Below are 12,629 nucleotides of genomic sequence, written 5' to 3'. Positions count from 1 at the left end.
TCACTAGGGGACCTAGGATAAAAAGGTTGATTTCTTTTTGCCAGAATTAGGCCAGGAAATTTCCTTGGGGTCCAGACCTGCTCTCTGCAAATTGCTGTTTCCTTATCCTTGTCACGCTCCTGGTCCTGGACGTAAGGATGGCCGCACCCTCTGGGGTTCACTGGGCTGCTTGTGGCTTTCTTCTTTAAATTGAACGCAACACATCTGAGCTACAACCTTGCTACTAATCCCAAATGGTTCTCTTACATATAAGCACAGACTCCTATATTTATTTCATATGAACAATGACGTCTTTGCTCAGGATGTTTTGATGCATCCTAATCTGGATATATTGTCGACATAATGTTCCTGTAGTCTTTTAGTAAACTTCTGCTAAAGTGTTTCAGAGAAAACTTTCAGAAGGTTCGTCAGGGCACAGTCCTGAGCGTACTGATGGACAGCTTGGGTAAATCAGTGCTAAAACACTTCCTTGACAGGCAATCCTATGACCAAGATAGTCATAAAACTGTTGTCTCCACAGTTGTTAATTCTCTTTCTGGAAGGTTGGGTTTTTTGGTTGGGTTTTGTTGTTTGGTTTGGTTTGGTTTTTTTTTCCCCTTCTTCTGTGTAAGTCTTACTTGCTATTAAGCAATAGAAAACGTTTTTGCCATGGGATAGGAGAAAGCTTCACACCTCAGGCCACTAGGAACACACTGATCTCTTGGTGCAGATGTATGGGAGGAAACGTGTGAATTCTCTCAACGTGAAGGTGTTAAACTTTATCAAATGGACTCTCCTGTAACCTCTTGGAGACCTGCTGCTATCCATTATAACAGACATAATTTCCACCTGATTTTTCAAGTGGTTGCTGCTGGTGGGATTTAAGCTGTAGGGCCCTCCGATGGTCCCACCTGAATTTGCTTTGAAATAGCAGGTGGGTATTGCATTCTTGTATGGACTGTACTTTTGCATATAATAATGTCAAATATAGCGTGTTCTTAGCCCTGTCATATAATTAAGACTGGTATTTAGTTAAAACAGTTCCCAAACTGGGAAGATCATTGTAACTGAGAACATATGTGGCTGGGAGAGGGACTCCGTGAAGGCAAAGCATGAACTTAGCAGTGTCCTATATATTAAATGTTTTGTGAAAGATTGGAACTAGGGGAACCAATAATCCAAGTAAATGAGTAAAATTCCTTGTGTTGTTTGGGGGGAGGAGATATTGTTTGGCTTGAATCCAAGAAAGTGCTTAAAAGCGTGTTAAACTTTAATGAGGTAAATAGTCTCATCTCTGTGGTGCAGAATGTTTAGGCTTCATTTTAGGCACATGCTTAAGTTCTTTGCCAAATTGGGGTCTGAAAAAGAGTTATGCTTTTGCATTTGAGAAGCAGGAATGATACCACATGACTTCTATATTTAATCACAACTACTGAAGGCAGCTGGGATTTTGAATACAGAATACTTAAAGCAAACTGTTCTTGATCAATCCATAGAGAAATACTCAGAGGGAGAAAAAATATATACAGTAAATTTGAATAATGAACAATTTTGAGGAAATTGCAATCTGCTTGCAGACATTTGGAGAGCAGAAAGGAAGCTAAATTTGTTGAGTAAGTTACTTGCTGTGATCTATTCTCTTGGCTCTAATTAGAAGGAAGTGAGCAGTAAGGGAACCCAGAAAATAAGACTGCTGTGGACTGAAGTGCCCAAAGAGAAGATTTTAAGTTGGAACGTTTTTTTTTAAGTGGATTATTTTTCCCCACGTATTCTTTAAATAGGAGGGGAGGGGGGGAAATGGTGCTTTGAAACATTTGTTTGAAAGAAATGCTAACTGTATAAACAAAACAGCGTTGATGCTTCACAAATTTGACAGAAAGCATTTGTGTTTTCTTTGGAATTTAAATCTAAAAGTTTCCTATAAGAATTATCTATATCAGTTAACAGCTAACAACTTTGTAAATTTTAATGTTAAGGTTTATTACTATATAACCTAAGTATTTTCGGTGGCTACTTCAGCTCAGACTTGCTCGTTAGTTGCATTTAGTTCACAGTGCAGCAAATCATTTTACCATTGAACATCTTCCGTGATTGACGGCTGATGGGTGAAATACTGAAATATAACAACTGTCACTATTGTTTCTTCTGAGCAAAGCTTCCGGCCATCAAACGCAGGGTCATACCTGGAAACTATTAAATCCAAACATTTCCTTGATGAAGCCATCCCTCACCTGGTAAGGGGTCCATAGCGACAGTCCCTCCACACAACAAAACCTATTCTTCACAGTAACAGGAAAACTCCTTCGTGAAGGGCAGAACTTTCGCAGACTGGTGGTGAAAAAAAAGTCCTGTAGGAATGCAAAACTACCACGTATCCCATCTGCTCCCAGCTCAGGGCATATTACTTTGGCCTTATTTTCTTCAGTACGAAATAGAGAGCAGCAGTGTATGTTTATATAAAACCACATATCAACTAATGAAGAGAGTAAATGGAACCTCTTCCCCCTTCTCACCAGTATTAGCAACCCAGCGTAACCCATGACAAGATAGCTCTTAGACATGTTTTTTCATATCTGTTGTACCAGGGAGGAGAGTTAGGAGCTCCTACTTTGTGCTTAGATGTGCTTGCAGCCCCAAGTTACTTGGCACTTTTTCAAAAAGCAAAATGATTTTTATTATTTTTTTCATATTTCCTATGCACTTAAAGCATACGCGGTGGTCTCTTTAAGTGCTTTTTAATTGCTTCCCTATCTCCTTTTAAATATAACTTATTTTCCAAATTTCCATAGCTTGTAGCATTTCTTTTTGTGATTACTGCATCACCACTTTGAATTCTCTTACGGAAACTCTTCTTATACACAATTAATTTAACATGATTGCAGTACTTGTGTCTTAATACTGCAACTGGGCAAAAATACAACTGAAATGGCTTCTCCCCGATGTATTTATAAATCAAAAATAATCTGCCTGGAATTACTAGAGTTACTTCAGATTTTTCACAAGCAAAACCGATAGACTTTAGTCCAATAGTTTTCTGTTAGACAACTTCTAACAGAGGAAGCGGTGCCCATTCTAGCTTGAACAGTCTTAGGCAGTGAGTGTCAGGACCTCATTCCTACCTATTTCCTCTCTCTACCAATGACATTCTTGTTCGTGCCACTCAGATCCATGTTTTTTCCCCTTGATTTCATTCATTGTATTGTAGTCTTGCAGGATTGTTCTCAGGGTAGAACAGCTTGTTGAAAGGTGTTTATAATAACAATTACACCTACTCCAATCACTAAAGCGTAATCTTTATCTTAATCAAAAAAGAAAAAAGTGGGGGGGGGGGGGGGTAGAAGAAAAAATATACATCGCAAACTACTCCAAAGTTCTGCTTGAGTTATTTTTCAATTACAGCAGGTGAAGCAGAACGAAATTGTTACAGCCATTTATTGATTGTGTTACTATCCATTAAGGTACAACAGAAGAAGTCCATCATATTGTATAACAACTTAACTATTTAAAATAACAAAGGCTTCCTATTGTTTCCCTTTTTGCTATTGTCCTGACAAATACATTCTACTTCTGTGCTGGAAATCAAATTCAGGAATCATAATGAAGAAATACTGTATTCAAGTTGACATCATTTCTTCCCCTAGCTATTGAAATCCTTCAGCTTTTCGGTTGAAAAATAACTGAAGTAGAACAAAGATAATGAAATAGATTAATTACATTAATGATGTTTTACTGAAACTGGCTGTGCATATATAACTATAAGAAGAGATTCTATCAATGGGTAGACGATCAACAGGTAATACCGTCAGAGTTGTAATTTTAGCTGCTATGAACTATGCAGGCACCTGATTGACGAACCCTTTGGTGCTTTATGATGAAGAGCAAAGTTTATCATGTCTTCTAAGGTGGGTGGATGCTCTTTGCTCGGGAGGAAGGCAGTGGAAGTCAGTAATGAATGGCAATTTAGAGGGTGATATTGTAGCATTTAGAAGTTGGTGAAAGCCTGCTAGAGGAGTGCTCTCAATCCAGCAGCAAAGAGGTGCTAGGTGTTAAACTGGAGCTCGTAGGTGTTGTTGCTGATGACAGGATACCGGCACCCAGAAACAATAAATAATGATATATCATTGCAACTAAAATGCAGTAGTTGTCGTCTAGTCTGCTGTGAGTGTGATGACGAACCACAAGGTCTTGAGCTGGCTGCTAAAAATTACCTGTAAATCTTTTTTTGTGTACATGTGTATCCGTTTAATAAGCATCTCTGCATCTTCTTGGCAGCCCAATGGGAAACACTTTCTGGACCTGTTTGGGACTGGGGCAGAAACGGGTCCCCCCCAAAAGAGGGGAGGGTTTCCCCATGCGATGAGGAAAAGTCCCTAGCAATGCCTGTTGCTGCTGCTTAGAGAGAGGGGTGGGAGAACAGGGCTGCGCGCGGTGTTACTCCTCCTTGGAGGCTCTAGCAGTTTTTGCTGCATAGGATGAAACCACGATATATCAGACTTGCGTGCCATTCAGTTTGTTTCGTGTTTATTTTCATGAGTTCTTACTTTCACTCACATACCCTCTTAAAATTCCTACTCATAAAAAGCAATAAGCCTTAAGACAATGAAGATGACAAAGAAGATCCCTGTTCTACCAATGCTAGAAAAGAAATTATTAGGACAGGAGCCAGAGTCCTTTGCTCCATAGTATTAACCATGGCTTAACCATGTTGGCACCTCTTTTCCCATTTTTCAGTTGTCAGACTGTTCTTCCCTAGCACTGAAAATCTTGTGGCGTTGTGACAACTGCTAACATAAAATATCCATCGCCTGTTGCTGTAACCACAACTTCTCTGTTTGAACCTATTTACTAAACATAAGCTTCAGGTTTCTTGCACCTACCTTCAAGTAAATTAGATTTTCTGTTTTAAATGTCCATTTAAAGACAAAGCGAGGCTGGCATTCAGATTAGAGCGTGGCTTTGTTATACAGTTATTTCTGTCTTAACATCCCTAATGGTCATTTTTGGGTTTGTAATCATTGGGAAGTTTTGTTGCCCATTCCTGCGTCCGGCCCTGCTGTCGCTGTGCGTTTGTGCTCTTGCAGCTCTCAGATGTCTTTTATTTGACTTGTACAGTAAATACCTGTCAAACCCCTGAAGTTGTTTCATCAAAAAAAACCCCTTGATCTCCATAATTGATGCTGAAATGCTCGATATGAATACCAGTTGTGTGTGTCAATGTTCTTTAGGATCGGCTCAAGACATATTTTTTTTTAGGGGAATGCCTCCTGCATTTGTGTAGTTTGGCTGCGGATACACTGAACAAACAGGAGCTGCGCATTGGGACTGGGTCAACATTCGCTACCTGTTGTGCTTTCAGGATCTCTGGGGTATTCTTTCTGAGCACATGAAGAGGTTGCCAAATAGATATAAAACGCTTTAAAACATTATTGTGTACATACATGTTATTTCTTATTTTATCTCTATAGATGTTAGGCAAAACGGCACCTACGTAACGATCTTTGAGCCCAGTTTGGGTCTTGCCTTAGTGCCGTTTCACTGACTGCACTAGAAATATTGCTGATTTACTCAGGGATGAAGTAGCAGGTCGTAGATAACTTTGTCTCCTTGAACTAGCAAATGCCATGTGAATGTGTTGCGTGATTGCCCATCAAGGGTTAATTTTGTTCTCAGAGCACATTTGGGAATGTGTTCAGGCAGCGCACAAAATGAAGGCTGAGAATCAAAGCAAGCAGGCTATCTCTTCCCACAGATCTCGCAGCAAAATTTAGGAGCTGAACGATGCAACATGTGCATAAAAGCTTGATAATGTTTTTAAAACATATCACTTGAAATATGTTAACGCATATGTTCCTTCATTTAGAACTCTTTCAAAATACATAATTTGGCCCTTTAGCTTTACACCCAGCTCATTATGGCTCATATGCACAGAGATAACTTTTGAAAATCTTCTCCTGGTCTTTCCCCAACACCAGTGTAACCTTTCTTTCCCACCTCAGCCTTGTAAAGTCCCTTCTCTCTTTTTGCACCTCTCTCTCCAGCTCTTGCAGTGCCATTTCCAGTCTGGTGGCGGTTTATCCCACCAGCGTCTGCAAGGGTGGCAGCTAGCTGCACCCTGCTCGAGGCAGGATTCATTCAGCTCGCTCTCATTTCTAAAGTTTAAAGGTTTCCCATGGTTCAAATTCGCCTGCTTATCTGTCTGTGAATAATCGGTTCTTTTTAAGCATCAGGTTAGGTTTGGGGTTTTTTTTTAATCGTTTGTATCAAAATTAGATTAACAGCATAACATTGGGACAGAAACTGTTGGTCAAACAGGCGAATCAAATTTCCATGATAGTTTTACAAAAAGGTTTAAATTCATGTAAAAGCGTACATGCACATGCACACAAGCTGTATGTGAAGACCAGTCGAATTTCCCAGTCCCAGTAAGATAAGCCAGTAGGCAGAATGGCATTTTCATTTGAATACTGGAGGAGAAGCAGATACATCATGGCTCAGAAGTTCCTCAGATAAGGCAAGGCAACTCTTTTTGTACCATATTTTCAGTTAAATAAAATATGACCTTTACACAGTGCTGTAAATTGGCCTTGAGCGCACCTCTAGGTGGAATTACCTTCGCTTCCCAAGTATCGCATGCCGCAGGCTTCCGCTGAGCCCTTTGTGCATGCATACATATTACAATGCTGATTTTGTAAAGTCTCCGGTTACTCAGATGTATAGCTTAATCAAATCAGGCTCTTTCCTGATTTCTGAATTTTATATAATTTTGCTCTCGATAGTTCCCTTTCAAGGTCAAAAGCAATCTCTGTGCTTCTAGGAATATGCGACTTGCAGAAATTTTTGATGCTATTGCAGTTCATGGTTTTTACTAGAAATTCATTTGTCTCACCAGATACGAGGTGACCAGAGGATATAGAACAATACCTGCAGGGAGCAGCGTTCTCCATCTGTCTCATTTTGTGTAAAGCGGGGTAGAAACTTCTGTTCTAATTATCACTATTAGATGACTTCCCTCTGCACTAGGGTCATGAAGCCCGAGTCATGAGACTTCAAAATACCAGATGCTAATCGTGGTGAGAGGAACTAAGACGCTCACTCACTCTCCTGAACATCTGAGAGTGCCTATCGATGTGACCTGGCGCGGAAAGGTGAGAATCCAGGGAAGAAAGAAAAAAACTGTTACTGCACTTTTCCGTCAAAGTCTGGCATTGAAAAGTTGAAAATTGGGTTGAAACAGGAAAGAAGCTTCCCCATGAAATCTTTTTTTTTTTCTTTTTTTTTGTGATTTAGCAGTCTGCTTTCAGAGTTTGAACCTCGCTGGTTTAGCCTTTCATTTTGTTTCCAAATCAACAATATTGATGGATTGGATTTTTTAAATTTATTTACATTTCCCCACTTCCCTTTCTTGCTCCCCACCTTTGCTTGCTGCATATTCTAACAGTATTTGAACAGCCAGAAAATACAAATAAATATTTTAGTGTGAACTACAGCTCTATTTCTAATGCCTGGTAAACATCATTTTTAGAAGTAAAAGGTTTATGCTTAAATAGTTCAAAAATCTGACTAATGGTACTTTCTGTATGCTGTTTAAACTAAAATACAGAAAATACCTCAATTCTTGAAGCAAATTAAGTCTATATTTTGATAAGCCAGTAAGCATGACAGCTTATTCTTCATTTCCCCCACAACATATGGGGCTTTCTCTTTATTGTCTTTCACTAATTTTCAGTATTTTCCTTTGAGCTTTTGTCAGCAAAGGCATACGCTTCCCTCTGCGGTTTGTATTTCTTCAGAAAAACACTAGGTGAATTTGAGTAATTTCCTCTTGCAAGAATGTATTTGGTTTGAGAGTTTAGGTGAATTATATTCTGCTGATTAGCGAAGCGAGTGCTGTGCTCCATCTGCTAGAGAATGGGAATGGGATATTTATAACGTGATGGATGTTACTGTTGGGTGGGTTTGTAGTGCTTCAGTATGACTAAGCGGTTCACTAGGGTTGTAGGCTGCTTCGTTTGGTTTCTTTTAAAGAGAACATGCTGACTTGGGGAGAGGGAGTATTACTGCAGAATCGTGGCTTTGTGCAAGAACAACAATGCGTTCAGCAATAGGGACAAAGTCAAGGCATACTACCCTTTTAACAAGAAATTCGGGGAAAAAATGCAGAGAAACAGGGACTGGTACATACGGAATATCATTTCTGAGTTATATGTGAATGCTAGATTTCTTTTCCCTTCAGAGCAATTAGAGAAGGTGAAGATGAAATTTCTTTTGCGCTCATCGTGCAGTGTCTGACAGAATGTTTCTGTTGTCCTGGTTTGCTCAGAATTACCCATCTACGCTTTTAGAAGTCTTCTAAAATTCACGCACTAGCCCAGCCCAGGAACGGACAGGTATTTCAGTGCTGCAGAAATGCTCCCTGGTGTTGTTTGGGTGGCTCTAGTGAATGCATTCATTTGTTTCAATAAGCAGAATGAGCACTTGAAACACACTACCCTTCATTTCTTAACATACTTTTCCTTACAATATGAACAGATTGACGATTTTCCAGCTTATAGAGATGACATAGTTATGATAAAGTAAGAAGTCTCAAAAAGACCCCCAAAATCAGGAAAACTAATGACAGTAGAACTGCAGAAGGATGTCTTAGTACTGAACCGCGTTGAAATCTGCTGCTCTTTAAAAGTCAAAGGGACGTATTCTGCTCTGAAGTAAGGCGTTTGTTTTTCTTAAGGTCACACAAAACAAAGCACATTATTTGAACAAATGTCAGAATAATATGTCTGTAATGAAATATAGTATTTACTCACTTTCAGCATTTGAACTGTGACAAATCTGGAAAGGAAATCAACAGTTACTGCTCTTGTTAAATAGTCCTTTTAATATTACAAGTAAGTTTACATTGCTGGACCCATGTGTACCTTAATGATTCCTGGAAGTACTATGACTTGGCCCAAAGGAAAGCACAAATCTAATACTTTATTTTGTGTGAATTAAATGCAGCTAATTAAAGTGAAGGAAAATTAAAAAGAATTAGGCGAAATAAAAGCACTACTGTAAAGCTTTTATTAAACGCTTATGCAGTGAATAAAGAATGTGCAGGAAAAAATGAACTGCTGATTCATTTGTCTCAAAGCTGCTTACTGCAGCCTCCTGGTCGGTGAGTGAGGCACAGTCTTCTGAGCCTTACGTACCCTGAGCCAGAGCTCACGCAGGTTTGGTCCCTTTGTCATCCAGAAAGGTACCGTGTATGAAATGATCAAATCTGAAAATGGGATTCCACTTACCATCCCACAGAATGATCTCCCGCAAAGATGGAACAAGTTACCTATTGAAAATGTTATGGATAATGCACGCGCTCTTCCAGTTTAGTTGATGGTGAGTGAACATTTGCTTTCTTCTCGGTGGAAGTTAAGACCTCATAACCCACCCAGCTCCCCCTGAGGTGAGTGGAAACAGGAATAGAATCATAGAATCATTTAGGTTGGAAAAGACCTTTAAGATCACCGAGTCAAACTATTAATTGAAAACTGCCAAGTCCACCACTAAACCATGTCCCTAAGCACCATGTCTACCCATCTTTTAAATACCTCCAGAGATGGCGACTCGACCACTTCCCTGGGCAGCCTGTTCCAATGCTTGATAATGTTTTTGGTGAAGAAATTTTTCTTAATATCCATCCTAAACCTCCCCTGGCACAACTTGAGGCCATTTCCTCTTGTCCTATTGCTTGTTACTTGGGAGAACAGAGGGACCTCCACCTCTCTACAACCTCCTTTCAGGTAGTTGTGGAGAGTGATAAGGTCTCCCCTCAGCCTCCTTTTCTCCAGGCTAAACAACCCCAGTTACCTCAGCCGCTCCTCATAAGACTTGTTCTCCAGACCGCTCACCAGCTTTGTTGCTCGTCTCTGGACACGCTCCAACACCTCAATGTCTTTCTTGCAGTGAGGGACCCAAAACTGAACACAGTACTCGAGGTGGGGCCTCACCAGTACTGAGTACAGGGGGATGATCACTTCCCTAGTCCTGCTCACCACACCATTCCTGACACAGGCCAGGATGCTGTTGGCCTTCTTGGCCACCTGGGCACACTGCTGGCTCATATTTAGCTGTCTGTGAACCAACACCCCCAGGTCTTTTTCTCCCAGGCAGCTTTGCAGCCACTCTTCCTCAAACCTGTAACACTGCATGGAGTTGTTATGACCCAAGTGCAGGACCCGGCACTTGGCCTTGCTGAAGCTCATACCATTGGCCTCAACCCATCGATCCAGCCTGTCCGGATCCCTCTGTAGAGCCATCCTCAAGCAGATCAACACTCCCACCCAACTTGGTGTTGTCTGCAAACTTACTGAGGGTGCACTCAATCCCCTCGTCCAGATCATTGATAAAGATATTAAACAGGAGTGGCTCCGACACTGAGCCCTGGAGAACACCAGGAATAAATCCTACACAGAGTCATAGAATGGTTTAGGTTGGAAGGGACTTTAAAGATCATCTAGTTCCAACTCCCCTGCCATGGGTGTGATAAAAAAAGACACAGAATGCCAGAGAACTTGATGATGATTAAATCTTCAAGCAGAAGAGGTTTAACTTCACTCACTCTGAATTTTTAAAATATATTTTTCTCCATCATTTATTTCTGGGGACTAGTACTGTTGTACTTTCTTAGAAAAGTATTTTTACAAAGTTATTTGCATGCAGAGTGTGTTGGTAGAGTTTCACGCTCAGATTAAGGACAGGCAAGAAGTCAATTGGCAGATGTGCATGGGGTCTGAAAGACCAGGAAGACAGTTGACCTCCTGGGTTACAGCCACATATAGGGCACTGTTATTGGGAGTCAAACATCCTAGTTTGATTTGATGTCAACAAACTTCATTCAAAACTCAGATGTTACCTAATAACCAGGTGAGGCTTTTTATTTTGACGGAAGTGCGAGAGTAAAAGCTAGGAGGAGACAGTAAGTAGGCAAAATTGAGGCCAAGAACATTGATTTTGAAGGCTTCGTGCACTTGAGATGGACAGCTGCTTTCATGGTAGTTACTAGGAGAGATAGATGGGAATAATTTATTAAAACTTACTAACATCTGTTCCTCTGAGGAACAGAGAAAGGCTAAGAAAAAGCAAGACTGGAAGTACCAGCATCTGGGGGAAACTGTATAAATGACAAAGCAAATGCATAAGGGAAGAGGAGTTATAGTAGATGAAACAAAAGTTGACTTGATGAAGTTGAGACAAAACATGGAATTATGTTGTTTGAAATTATTTTTGGATTATATAAAACCTAAATGTTTCAGTTTTTGAAAACAAAATCTGGTATTATTGTCCTCAGGACACATCAACATTTTTTTTTTTTTTTTTTCTTATTTGTTTGTTCTGACTTGGAAATAAAATACTTGCAATGCCAATATTTCAAATCCTGGATGGTTTCCAGCTTTTGCTGCCTTTATTGTACTGTGGGTCCCACAGAAGGACTATATTGCTCTTCCAACAAATTACAGCGTGCTTTTTCTGAACAAAATTTCCCCCTCCTGGCTTTGTTAGTGAGTCAGGGTATTTACCCTAAGTGACTGGCTATTCTCTATATACCCAGCAGAACTCTGTGTTGCTTGTGATGAGGGTCACCAGCTAATATGAGGGATAACAATCTCCAAGAGTGGGCTTGGTGCTCACAGTGAAATATACACCGGGAAATATCACTGAATGCACTAGTTTTATATATTTAGGTTCATTTTCTGTTCTTACTTATGCCTTCATATCTCTTATTTTCAGGTCATTTAAATAAGAGACATGTGGTGGGACTCTATCATTTAAGCAAAATTGGTATTCTGCCATCCATGAAATTGCATGGACACCTTCAACTTATCCCAAAGTGCAAATTATGTGTATTTCTCTCCTTTAAAAAGTCAATGTGAGTAAATGCTTAAAAATATGGGTCACAAAACCCATTAGAAAGGATCTTTTTTCCCCCCTCCAGAGTTCATTTTATTATTTCCAGCTTTCCTCTCCCTCCTTCACAGCAAATATATTGAGTTGGATTGTTGTTGACTAAATAACAGTATTTGACACACCTGCCATCAACTTATTGTTTCAGTCCAGATGCTTACATTCCTCCTATTTACTTCTACTGGAGAAGCTTCTTTCATACAAGCTACATCTGTATCTCCTAGCTTGTCCACAGGCGCAAGCCCAGGAAGACAGCTTGATGTGTTTCCAGCCTGTGACTGGTGTGACCACGTTGCTCCGTAGCGTCTTTAACTCCTCTGCCTGTAAGCCCCGGCAGCGTCCAAAGGAGCCTGTTTGACTTCTCTGCCTGATGGTTATGTGACAGTATTCTCTGACACTGCAGGACGTGCATGGCCACGCACACAGGGATGTATTTGAGTTCACTGCAGGCAAAATATGGAAGGAAACATCTCACTATCATACTTCTGGTCTCCCCCAAAATGCCACGTGCCTGAGTTCAAATGCACTCAGGAATATACAGTGTAATTCTCGGGTTTTTCAGGACCAGAAAAGTGTGACCATTTACAGTATATTCCTTTATGTTAGCACCTAACCAGCAGTCATGCTACAAAGTCATTGGCAATTATCCCAGGAGATTCCTGGAATCATCATCTGGTCCAATAGCCAAACCAAGCCAGGAAAACCTATACCAT

The 12,629-nt window shown here is 40.3% G+C and overlaps 1 protein-coding gene across 3 annotated transcripts in view; it reads left to right on the top strand.

Annotated features, from left to right (window-relative positions):
• The window catches only part of LOC309672808 (BEN domain-containing protein 5), a gene marked incomplete at both ends in the record, with an annotated part of 984,871 nt that overhangs the window by 553,348 nt on the left and 418,894 nt on the right, over positions 1 to 12,629 (top strand). The window lies entirely within an intron of this gene.

The sequence above is a fragment of the Vanellus vanellus genome, assembly GCF_965231255.1.
Source record: "Vanellus vanellus genome assembly, chromosome: 5".
NCBI classification, from domain to species: Eukaryota; Metazoa; Chordata; class Aves; order Charadriiformes; family Charadriidae; genus Vanellus; species Vanellus vanellus.
This window is presented reverse-complemented; position numbering and strand designations above follow the sequence as displayed.